We start from the raw sequence: 10,907 nt of genomic DNA, 5'->3' as shown, positions 1-10,907 counted from the left end.
TTAACAAAACTAATTAATTCTGCCCTCCAAATGGAAAGTGGATTATAAAGATTCTTGCAAAATGACCCTAGTACAAGTAAACAATAGCAAAAAACCCACAAAACCTCCAAAGTGGCTGAACAACATTTCTTTTCTGCCTAGTATAAGTCTTCATCCATCACACCAAGAGGTCGAAGGAACCATGATGTAATCAGATCTTGCAAGAAGTCTTAATACGTACTGTACTGTGAAAGCTATCTATAAGTAATGGGACGCCCTTAGAGTAGCCAGGCATTTAAAACTAAGCATTCAGAACCTGAAGACAAGTATCTGTATTTTTTCAGCCATATTTAAGTTACATGCTATCCAATCCAAACAAGAAGTGTTTGAAAACAGGTAAAATCCATTGCTATATACTCGAAGAAACAAGTTTTAGAACAAACTGCTCAGTATGGGAGGTTTTCTAAACTCGGTTGGAAAAAAGTACAGATGTCTCGGTTAAGAATGTGTCCAAGATGATCTTTCAGTAATTAAATGCACAAAGCACATTGTGCATGTATGGTGAGCCACTCTAATACATTCTCTAAGTGTGCTCGAGAAGATAGTTTTTCAACAGTACATTACTTCTTTAATAACAATTTTTTAAAACCCCACTGTTTTATGGAGGAGAGGAGTGGAAAACAGAGTAAGTGTAGTTACAGATGGAGCAGCTGCTTCTACTGGAATAAAATGGGTCCTAGGGTGAGTCACGGATTGCATCCCATGGGAAATTTATCTAATGCCCCCATCATAGACAAGGAAATACACTAAACTCAAATCAGAAGTGTTTTCGATAGTTTAAAAAAAAGTGGGAGAATCTTTATAACAAACTCAGAAGAGAAGGGCCGTGACCATAGGTATTATTTGTCCCTCATGGAGGAGAGGTGGTTATCTCATGGTAAAATGTTTGAAAGGCTCATCAGATTTCAAGATAAAATGAAATACATTTCTTTGCTCATGCAGAAAGATAAGCATTCCAAATTTTGATGATTTGTTTTCCCTCTGGTGACCCAGCAGACATTTTTGAAGAAACTAGCCCATTTAACGTGTCCATTTAAGGTTGAGGTGATGTTTTAACAAGTTGAGAAACTGGTTTTTGACAGAATCTGGTGCTAAGGAAAGAGCATTTTGAAAGCAGGTCTCTGGAATGTTTCATCCTTACCTAATTTTGTGGCTGAAAACAGTATGCGTCATTACAATATTTCTCACATGTACATACCCAAAAACCTCATTTAAAAATAAAATCTAACTTGCTTTAAAAATCATTCAAAGAATGTTGTTGTTTTTGAGCTTATTTTGTTAAAAAAAATCAAAGCACATCACCTTCCAATTATTTGGCATGAATAACTGATTGACAGCTGGAATAATGGAAATTTACTAACAGAATTTTAGCAAAAAAACCCTTTGCAGAATAGATTCAGGGAGTGCAGGCAACGTTTGATTCTTTGATGTGGTTCTGTAGGCTTTTGTAAGTAGCTTCTTGGCCAAGGCATCCATTAAAACTAAATACTGACCCACACTGAATTTAGAACCTGACTTTTGAATCAATGTCATGGACATTTTTAAAAACAATGAAGCATATTCAACCCCATTGCCTTCTCCGGGCTGTGTTTTTCAGATGCAAGGTCTTGTGGGATGCTGATAGATGAGGATGGATGGTCCAAACTGATCCGCAAGCAGCGATCTGACAGATATTCCTGGTTTGCAGTGTGAATGTCCCTAGAGAGCTTCCGGAGTGGCTGCATAGTAACAGGCATGGAGATTGTCCACACATGAGCTGTTGTGCTGATTTCTGTGAAAGTTACATCAAGTTGTCCAGCTTTAGTTGCATGGCTTCAGGAAAAGGGCAGTTTTACTTTTATAGTGATTCCAAGTCAGAAGAGTGAGAGGAAATGGAAAATGTTAGTTTGGAGAGTTCTAGCTAAATGTTGGAGGAAACTTGGAAGAATTCAGGATCTAGTCCAGTTGATGGGCAGAAAACAAACCCTCAAAGACAACAACACTAGAATTTGCTATCTACAGAGGTGTATTAGTGAAACAATTTTTCTCTTTTTAATCATCCCCATTTCTATCAAAAGTAACCACAGTAAGACTAATTTGTTTGCAAGTTAAGTCTAGTTTCAATAAACTTGGCCTGATTATTTACATAAGTGTGGCAAGAATAGTGATTGACCATATAGGCTATTTTAAATCTGCTTTGCTGGAACTTCTCATAAGGAATTTCAGATTGGACTTTCAAAACCCTCTTGAGGCTAGGAAGCCAAGCCTTGTCCAGTTGTGTCCTGTTAAAAGGAGAACAGATTCTTTTTGAACTCATGCAAATTTATACATTGTCATGAAAAACAAGAATATTTAGTAAGAGTTTTCCAAAGTCTGGAGGGATCAGGTAGGGAGCAAAAGATAAATGTTTCAAACTTTGTTCCAAAATTGTTTTAAGTTATAGATAGCTTAAAAGAGAGGAGAAAAAGGAATCCCTTGAATCTGGGAGACAAAACATTAAAGAACTAGCAATGGTTTGTTTTTTGTTTGTTTGTGGGTTTGTTTTTTTCCCCTTCAGAGTTTCTTATCCTCACGGAACTCAGTACAGACCTGGGAAAAGGTTCTTATCACAGAGAGAACTAGCAGTGTTTTAAATGAAGTCATAAAAATTATGATCATCTTCGTCAGTTCATTCAGCATTATGTAATTGTTTTGCTTCATCTTGGGTTAGCAGCTTTATGATTCAATCAGTTTTCCATTAAAAGTTTAGAAATTCTTACCCAGTTCAGTGTTATGGTCTTAAAGTCACCAGAAACCTGAAACCTGCATTGTAAAGTACTTGTTAGGGTCCTTTCCGTGAATCTCTTTGAGGATGAAGCACTTTTGTTTGTAATGATCTGAATGCTTTTAAGGAAGAATCAAGAGGAAAAGAATAATTGTGATTGACAAAAGCCTTAAAAATAGCCATAGTTAAAGATCTAAAACAAGATGCAATTGACTTATTCATTCAACCAAAGTGACAATTAAAAGGTTTCAAAGCCAAATACAGAAAGGTATATAGTTGTAAAAAAAACCTTAGCTCTTTTAATAGCAACCTCTCGGTCATTTTTTGAAGTAATCAAAGACTTGAAAGAGACAATGTGAAGCACAGGAAATATTTTCATGAAACACAGAATCTTTGTTTCCTAGGCAGATTACATCATAGGTGAAGAAACTTTATCTATAATTCCTAATAAAAGGCAGACCAATAATCTTATTAAAAAAATAACCCCACTTTACCCTTTTAACAGAGAGAAAACCAAATTTTAATTCTGCATCAGTATACTTTTGATAGTAAAATTCTCTTTTAAAAATAAATCCATCCCAATCTTAGCTTGACCACACATAAAATTCCTTTCTCAAGATTCCTTTTCCACAAACCTTTGACAACTTTTTTTTTTTTTCTTTGACAACTTTCTATATCCATTTAGGTTTTTGTCCCTTTTCCTTTCTTATTCTGGAACAATCATTTTACTTTAGGACAAAATTACCTTCTTTTTTCCTTTACCAGAAACCCAAACCAAACCAAACCAAAAAGACACCAAAGAAACAAAAGCCCCCAAAACTCATGACTTTCATATCTTTCCTTACCCATAAAATCCCACCATATTCTATTTTCCTTACTTGCTTTTCATATATAGTCATTTTTTACCTTTATTATTTCTATTTTTACATATCGATTATAAATTGTAACTATTGGTAATCTTTGCTTTTCAGTGAATATTAGGAATCAGGCAATTGTGAACTATCATATTTAGTATCCTGTAGTAGATTATGAATTATATTTTTTTCTTAAAGATTTTATTTATTTATTTGAGAGAGAGCGGGAGAGCACAGAGGGAGAGCACAGAGGGAGCATGAGAGAGAGAGAAGCAGACTTCCCGCTGAGCAGATAGCCTGACATGGGGCTCGATCCCAGGACCCTGAGAACCCAAGCCGAAGGCAGATGCTTAACCGACTGAGCCACCCAGGCGCCCCTAGATAAGCAATTTTAAATACTTTTCACAATTCCTAGAAGTATTTTCTTCCTTGTAGTAAATATTTCAGTGTGGAACAAAACATGTTTATTCAATAGACCCAAATATCTTTTCTCTCTCTATAAAAAATTAAAAAGCCCAAGTAGGTAACCATATTTAGCATTTAAGGTTTATCTTATTTGGAAATGATTTAGAACTTCAAGGAATATCCATTAAGTTAGTGTAAACTTTTATCTTACGTACATTTATTTAAATTATTTGCTTTTAACAAGTACCAGCACCTGTTTGCTCACCCACCTGAATCGTTGGGGGTTTTCTTTGGATCCCACTCCTGATGCCACGGAATGTCTAAAATTCAGAAATAACAGAAATACAACAAATGAGTTGCCAAAGCAGTAATTAGTAAAAGCGTATTGTACACACCCCAAAAAGACAGCTTGCAAACTGGGCGCACTTAAACCAAAACACGGAGTGAGGCTCGGGGGTATATTGTTATAAAGCTGATACAGTGAGAAAGCAGTCACTGTTTATCCTTCACAGTTGATGGGGTTTTGGAATATAGGTGAGGTTCGGTGGGGTGAGGTCCAGAGCCGACGACTAAGAAAGAATTCCTGAGACAACTTTGGTGCAAAATGGTGGTTTACTAAAGCATGGGGACAGGACCTTGGGCAGAAAGAGCTGCTGCATGAGGGTCGTGAGGGGTGGCTGATTATGTACTACGGGGTTGGGAGAGGTACGGAAAAAGGGAGGTTTTCAAAAGAACTTTCATATGCTAAAGAAGACTCACAGGCTACCGGAGGCCTTGCCATTGTCAAGTTAAGGTTGTTTACCCCCCTAGTAAGGCATTAACATTAAGATAGTTGGGAACTTCCTGGAGGAACTTTACACTCTGCCCAATTCAAGTATCTGTGGATGGGCTGCAGGTTATTAGGACATCTACATTTCCTTCTGGAAGCTAGGCCATTGATAGAAACGCTTTGTTTTTGTAAATTGCTAAGACATTTGTAAACTGAGGGAGACTCAAGTCTTGCAGGATTGTGATCTCTATAAGTTAACTATTTGTTTTCCTTTCCTTAGCTTTAGGGCAGCCAGGTGCCTGAGGAATGTCACATATATTTCATGCTGGGGGTGGGGATTGTGGGATGTCAGCTTCGGCTTTGTCCTCAGCTTGCCTTCTGTTCCATCACAGTGATTGGTTATAATATTAGAATTTCTTTAAATGACAGGAAATTGGTTAGTGGTTACTTCCTGTCATCCTTGGGAAGTAGTTCAAGTTTTGCTTATGATTCCCAGAGGCAAAAGCAAGAAATGACCCAGGTGAAGTTAGTCTTGCAAAATAAGCTGACTTCAGCTTTGTTTGTATGACTAAACTGGTTTTATCTGTTCAGGGAATTTTGGAGGCCGATCTCTGTTTTTTATTTTAACACTACTACTTCAAATCATTTCAATACTATATGTAATGTTTTATTAAAAATTTCTTTCTCTTATAATGATTTACAATTTACACAACTTGGTTTAAGTTCTACAAATAAATACATTTAATTAAAAATACCTCACTATAGTTTCCTTCGATTAGCATCAAAAAATTTAATATATTTTTTCCTTAACTTTAGCACGAGGAAAACACATATTTACTTTCCCTTAAATTTCACGTTCTTTAAAAAAGCCATTTTGATTAAGATTATTATTAGTAGTTTTGTTAATTTTTATCTTCTCTTTTCAAATAAGTTCTGACTTTTTTTTAAAAGATTTTATTTATTTATCTGACAGACACAGCGAGAGAGGGAACACAACCAGGGGGAGTGGGAGAGGGAGAAGCAGGCTTCCAGCAGAGCAGGGAGCCTGATGCGGGGCTAGATCCCAGGACTCTGGGATCACGACCTGAGCCGAAGGTAGACGCTCAACGACTGAGCCACCCAGGTGCCCCTGACATTCATTTTATTCTTTTTTTGTGGGAGGGAGAGAGAGAGCTTACGTACGCACACAGTGGGTTGGGGTGGCAGAGAGAATCTCAAGCAGGCTTCGGGCTGGGCCTGATCCTACAACCTCAAGACCATGACCTGAGCTGAAATCAAGAGTTGGACACCTAATCAACTGAGCCACACAGGTGCCCCTCACTTTATTCTTTTTTTTTTTTTTAGGGTTTTATTTATTTATTTGAGAAAGAGAGAGCTCGAGCAGGGGGAGAGAGGTGGGGGAGAGGGAGAAGCTGAAGCAGATGCAGACTTCCTGCTGAGCGGGGAACCCAACGTGCGGCTCAATCCCAGGACCCTAAGAGCATGACCTGAGTGGAAGGCAGATACTTAACCGAGGTGAGCCACACAGGCACTCCCATTTTGTTCTTTTTAGCCTATTTACAACAAGTATTTACACAAAGCTATGCTTATGGAATTTCAGTGCTCACTGATAATATTTGTATCTTAGTTTTGAATTTCTTAGTGAGATTTGTATTTAGATGGGCTCCAGTATTTTCAAAGCGGGTGTTCGCTAAGGATAGGGCAGTCATCTGGTGTGATTGAAAGGCAAAGTCTGAATCTAGCTTGATATTTTAGTCTGGGTTTTTTTTTTTTTTTTGGTGCCATCAGTTTTTTTCTGTCTTCATGTTCATAGAATTTTTTCCTTTATTCTTGTAATTTTGAAAGTCACCGTGATATATTGGGATATATTTATGTGTTCTTTTTAAGTTTTTATTTTAATTCCAATGTCGTTAAGCTACAGTGCTCTGTTAGTTTCAGGTGTACATACAGTGATTCAACACCTCCATGCATCACCCCGTGCTCATCATGACAAGTGCCTCCTTAACCCCTGTCACCTGTTTATGTGTTGTTCCTTCTTATTAATTATGGCTGGTTCTTAGAGAACAACTTTAAGTTGTTATCTATCTTCAGAGAAGTTTTCTTTTATTATATCTCTGATGATTGTTTATTTTCAAGGTCTTAGGCTCCCTTTCCGGTACATTTGCTTATGTTTCTGTGGCTTTTCATTTCATAGCATCTGTGGTTTTCATCTTTTTATTATTTTGCTCTTCTTCTGTGCACTAAGGGAAAGTCTTTTGAGCCTTTCCTCCTCTTCACCAGTTTCTCTTCTGCAGTCTCAAAAGCAATACTAAATTCAAGCACCACTTGTTAATCCTTTTGTATCCTTCCCTTAACCAGGACCCTGCTCTCTTTCTCTTTTGGTTTATAGATTCCATGTTTTCTTGAACTTAAATGAAAAAACCAAAGCATGTGGTTTAAAAAATATTTTTCTAAAGCATAAAAAAAAAATCCCCTCCTGAATTTTGGGCTCTATATTCTCCTTTTAATGGAACTTTATTTATTGCTTGTCTTTTTCTTTGGAAGCCTGAGGGTTTGATGTTCCCTCTGTCCCTTCCCCTGGAAGCCAGGACTTGGTTCCAAGTGATTTTTAGAGGCAGGGGCTGTAGCGGTGGTGTCCAGGGGTGACAATATTGGTGCTTAGCAGGAGTGGCAATGATGTCCTTCCCAGAACATTCCTTTTAGGGTGTTGATTGAGTGGTCATTTGTCTAGTTCCTTCACTGCCCAGTGTATGGTCTTTGGGGGTGGGGGTGGGGGTGGTGGTGGTGCTGAGTCAGTCTACCACAATGGAAGTTAAAAAGCCAAATATGAAGTGTCAGGTCCTGCAAGAAGCCAGGAGTTGGGGGTGCCTGGGTGGCACAGTCATTGTGCATCTGCCTTCGGCTCAGGTCGTGATCCCGGGGTCCTAGGATCGAGCCCCACATCAGGTTCCCTGCTCAGCGGGGAGCCTGCTTCTCCCTCTCCCCCTGCTTGTGTTCCCTCTCTTGCAGTGTCTCTCTCTGTCAAATAAATAAAATCTTTAAAAAAAAAAAAAAAAAGAAGCCAGGAGCTGAACACATGACTTGGCCAATAAGATGGACTTACCTAGATTCTGAAGCTAGTGATGCTAATACCTGGGCCAGTAGAGAATTCACGGTTTGTCTGCAGTGGTGACAGCCATGGCCAGTTTCCAGGGGTAGAAGTGATGGTAGCTTTGGGTTGTCACTTGGGACTGGTGTGACATTAAGGCACCCTGCCTTTAGCCTCTGAGGTAGATGTGCCATCTTCAGACTCACCCTGTGGAAAGAATCCACATGTCTGTGAATGCAGAATTCACATGTCTCTTCTTGATCCTGACCGTTTTCTGAGCCAGATTCTCCAGTCTTTCTGTCAATTCTTGGGCCCTCAAAGATGCTGCCAGCAAATTTATTTTCTTAAATCAGCCAGGCAATTTGTGTAGCATTTAAATAAGAGTCTAACTGATACATCCTGCTCTTTAGGTCTCTGAATTTGCTGGTTTCTGCCTCTTTTCAACCCTTATCCCCTAGCCATCAGTTACGTCAAAGCTTCCTATTTTGATTAAGATAATTATAATTGTTTTCCATTTAATGCAACCAAGATCCCTGACCAATACCATACATCTTCCTATAAACTGCGACGTTTTCCTGGTTTCCTTAGAAGGTAAAAGGTCTGTCCAGGTCTGCTGTTTCCTCATTAGCTGGTGAATCAATTTGCATTGACTGTTTCACATTTATTTTGTTGCCATTAGAATCATCATCTCAGATCTTAAACTATGGGATGGCTGGCATGCACATTCCCCAACCACATTTGCTGATGTTTAGCAATTATTTATGATATGTAAATCCATTGAACTAAGAACTGTCTTGCTTGATTTCTTTGACATTTGCTCTCAAGAGGGCTTTTAAAAAATGTGATTTAAAATGTAGCTTTGTTTCCGTAAGACAGGACTGAAGAACTCATGCTCATCACTTCCCATCTCTGCCTCCTAACGGCATACCCATCTGTGTCCAACCACCAGGCTCTCCAAAGTCCAGCCCTTGCCTCCTGCTGACCTCTTTACCATGGATAGAGACATAACCACAAACCCACTTATACCTCTGGTTTATGTGGTTGAGAAATATTGTCTTTGAACTAAACCGTCTGGAACTCTCTGGGGGGAAGAAAAAGCTACCCACGTGGAGAGGAATTCACACACACCTTGGAGCCTCAGAGAGTGGCTCCTTTCCTGTCTGGTTGTGTCTTACCATGTGGTCAGGGAAAGACTCTTCTTTTTGAGGAAGAGGTATGCATGGGGGTGGGTGGACAGGCACTTTCCTTTATCTTGTATTTGCTAGTGGACAATCCTTTGCACATCTGGCAGATGTTTACCTAAATTACAGTTTCAATACCTGTTGAAAATTTACATATCCTTTTATATTGTGTATCTTAGGAATAGTTAATAAAAAGGTGGAATAGAGCATTAGATGTCTCTAGCTTTCTACTGGCATAATCTGTTCTGTATTGCTGAGCGATATTGTAAGCATTTTGAAAGTCTAATATTTCTAACTCTGAAAAAGAGCTTATAACAGTGCCTTGTGGTAGAGTATGAAAGCTTTTATTATCAAGGCACCGACTTAGGTAATAATCTGGAAAAAATAAGTTGGATTTTACCTAACTCTTTATACCAAAATAAAAATTCCATATATATTGAGTACTAAAAATAAGGGGGGGAGGGGAAGGAAAAAAATAAAAGAACTAGAAGGAAACAGGAAAGAAAACTTTTATAAACTTAAAATAAAAAAGACCTTTGACAGGACTTCATAAAATCCACAAGTCTTAAGAGACAAGCTGGAGAAGTACAACCATAAAATGAAATGATTCTCCATGGTAAAAAATACTATAAACATGGTCAGAAGACAAATGAAAAACTGGAAAAAAATATTTGCAACACATATGATAAAGCAACCCATCCTGTAACATATAAAGAGCATTTACAAATCAAGAATATAAACATAACCTCCCTAGTAGGCACAGAACATGATAGATAGTTCATAAAGTAGAAAAAAATAGTCTTTGAACTTGAGAAAAAAATGCTCCACCTCACTCATAATAAATGTAAATTTAAACCATTGATTTGTGCACCTGCATAGATTCATGAGGTACAGCAGGTTTTTTTTTTTTTTTTTAGATTGTTAATCTTTTATTATTTTATACCTTAATAGTGGAGTAAGTGATTGTGGTCAGTACATGTATGAAAATTATGAACACCGTGGTTTAGACTACTTTGCAGGACTTTTTTGTTTTATATTCCCCCTTTTTTTCCTTCAGAATGATTCTTAAGCATCAATCAATGTTTGGTGGTTGCTTCTAGCAAGGTTTTGCTTCATTTATTTTGGTTGCTAAGTAAGGAGATCCACCTTTATCTGGGTGATTCAAAATCATGATTCTCCTATGAGCTGTTCTAATCTTGGCCTTGCCAGCAGATGGGCTTATACCCAAAATAAGACTAGCTTCTCGCCTACTCATTTTCTCTTCAAATCCTCCTTTATAGTAGGATGAAAGTTTCAGTCCCTGGTCGACGTCCGCATCAGGCCGTTTGGTCACCGGCAGCGAGTACTCAGCGCAGGACAGACCCTCGCCGGCAGGGGCAATGCCACCACGGGGAGCCATGGCAATGCGACGCATTACAGCAGGTTTTAAACTAATACTGATGTCACTTAGATTCTGAAGGGATGCAGGGGACAAGTCATATTGATGTGGTTCTGGAATATAGGTGAGGTTTGGTGTGGTGAGGTCTGGCGCCAATGACCAAGAAAGAATTCTCGAGACATCTTTGGTGCAAAATGGTGGTTTTATTAAAGCACGGGGGCAGGACCATGGGCAGAAAGAGCCGCGCTCGGGTTGTGAGGAGTAATTGATTCTATACTACGGGGTTGGGGGAGGTAAGGAAAAAGGGAGGTTTTTAAAGGAACTTTCATATGCTAAAGAGGACCTACGGGATACCCGAGGCCTTGCTTTTGTCAAGTTAAGGTTGTTTTTCCCTCTAGTAAAGCATTAACAGTAAGACAGTTGGGAGCTTTTGGGAAGAAAGCAGCACAT

At 38.6% G+C, this 10,907-nt stretch overlaps 1 pseudogene; it reads right to left on the bottom strand.

Annotated features, from left to right (window-relative positions):
• Positions 1-10,004: 10,004 nt before the first annotated feature.
• On the bottom strand, positions 10,005-10,478 carry LOC141370291 (dnaJ homolog subfamily C member 15 pseudogene; annotated as a pseudogene).
• Between the last annotated feature and the right edge of the window lie 429 nt (positions 10,479-10,907).

The sequence above is a fragment of the Callorhinus ursinus genome, unplaced genomic scaffold (assembly GCF_003265705.2).
Source record: "Callorhinus ursinus isolate GAN/ISIS: 27379988/994484 unplaced genomic scaffold, GSC_fseal_2.0 scaffold31, whole genome shotgun sequence".
Lineage (NCBI taxonomy): Eukaryota > Metazoa > Chordata > Mammalia > Carnivora > Otariidae > Callorhinus > Callorhinus ursinus.
Note: the sequence above shows the minus strand (reverse complement) of the source record. Positions and strands in the feature narration are given on the sequence as shown.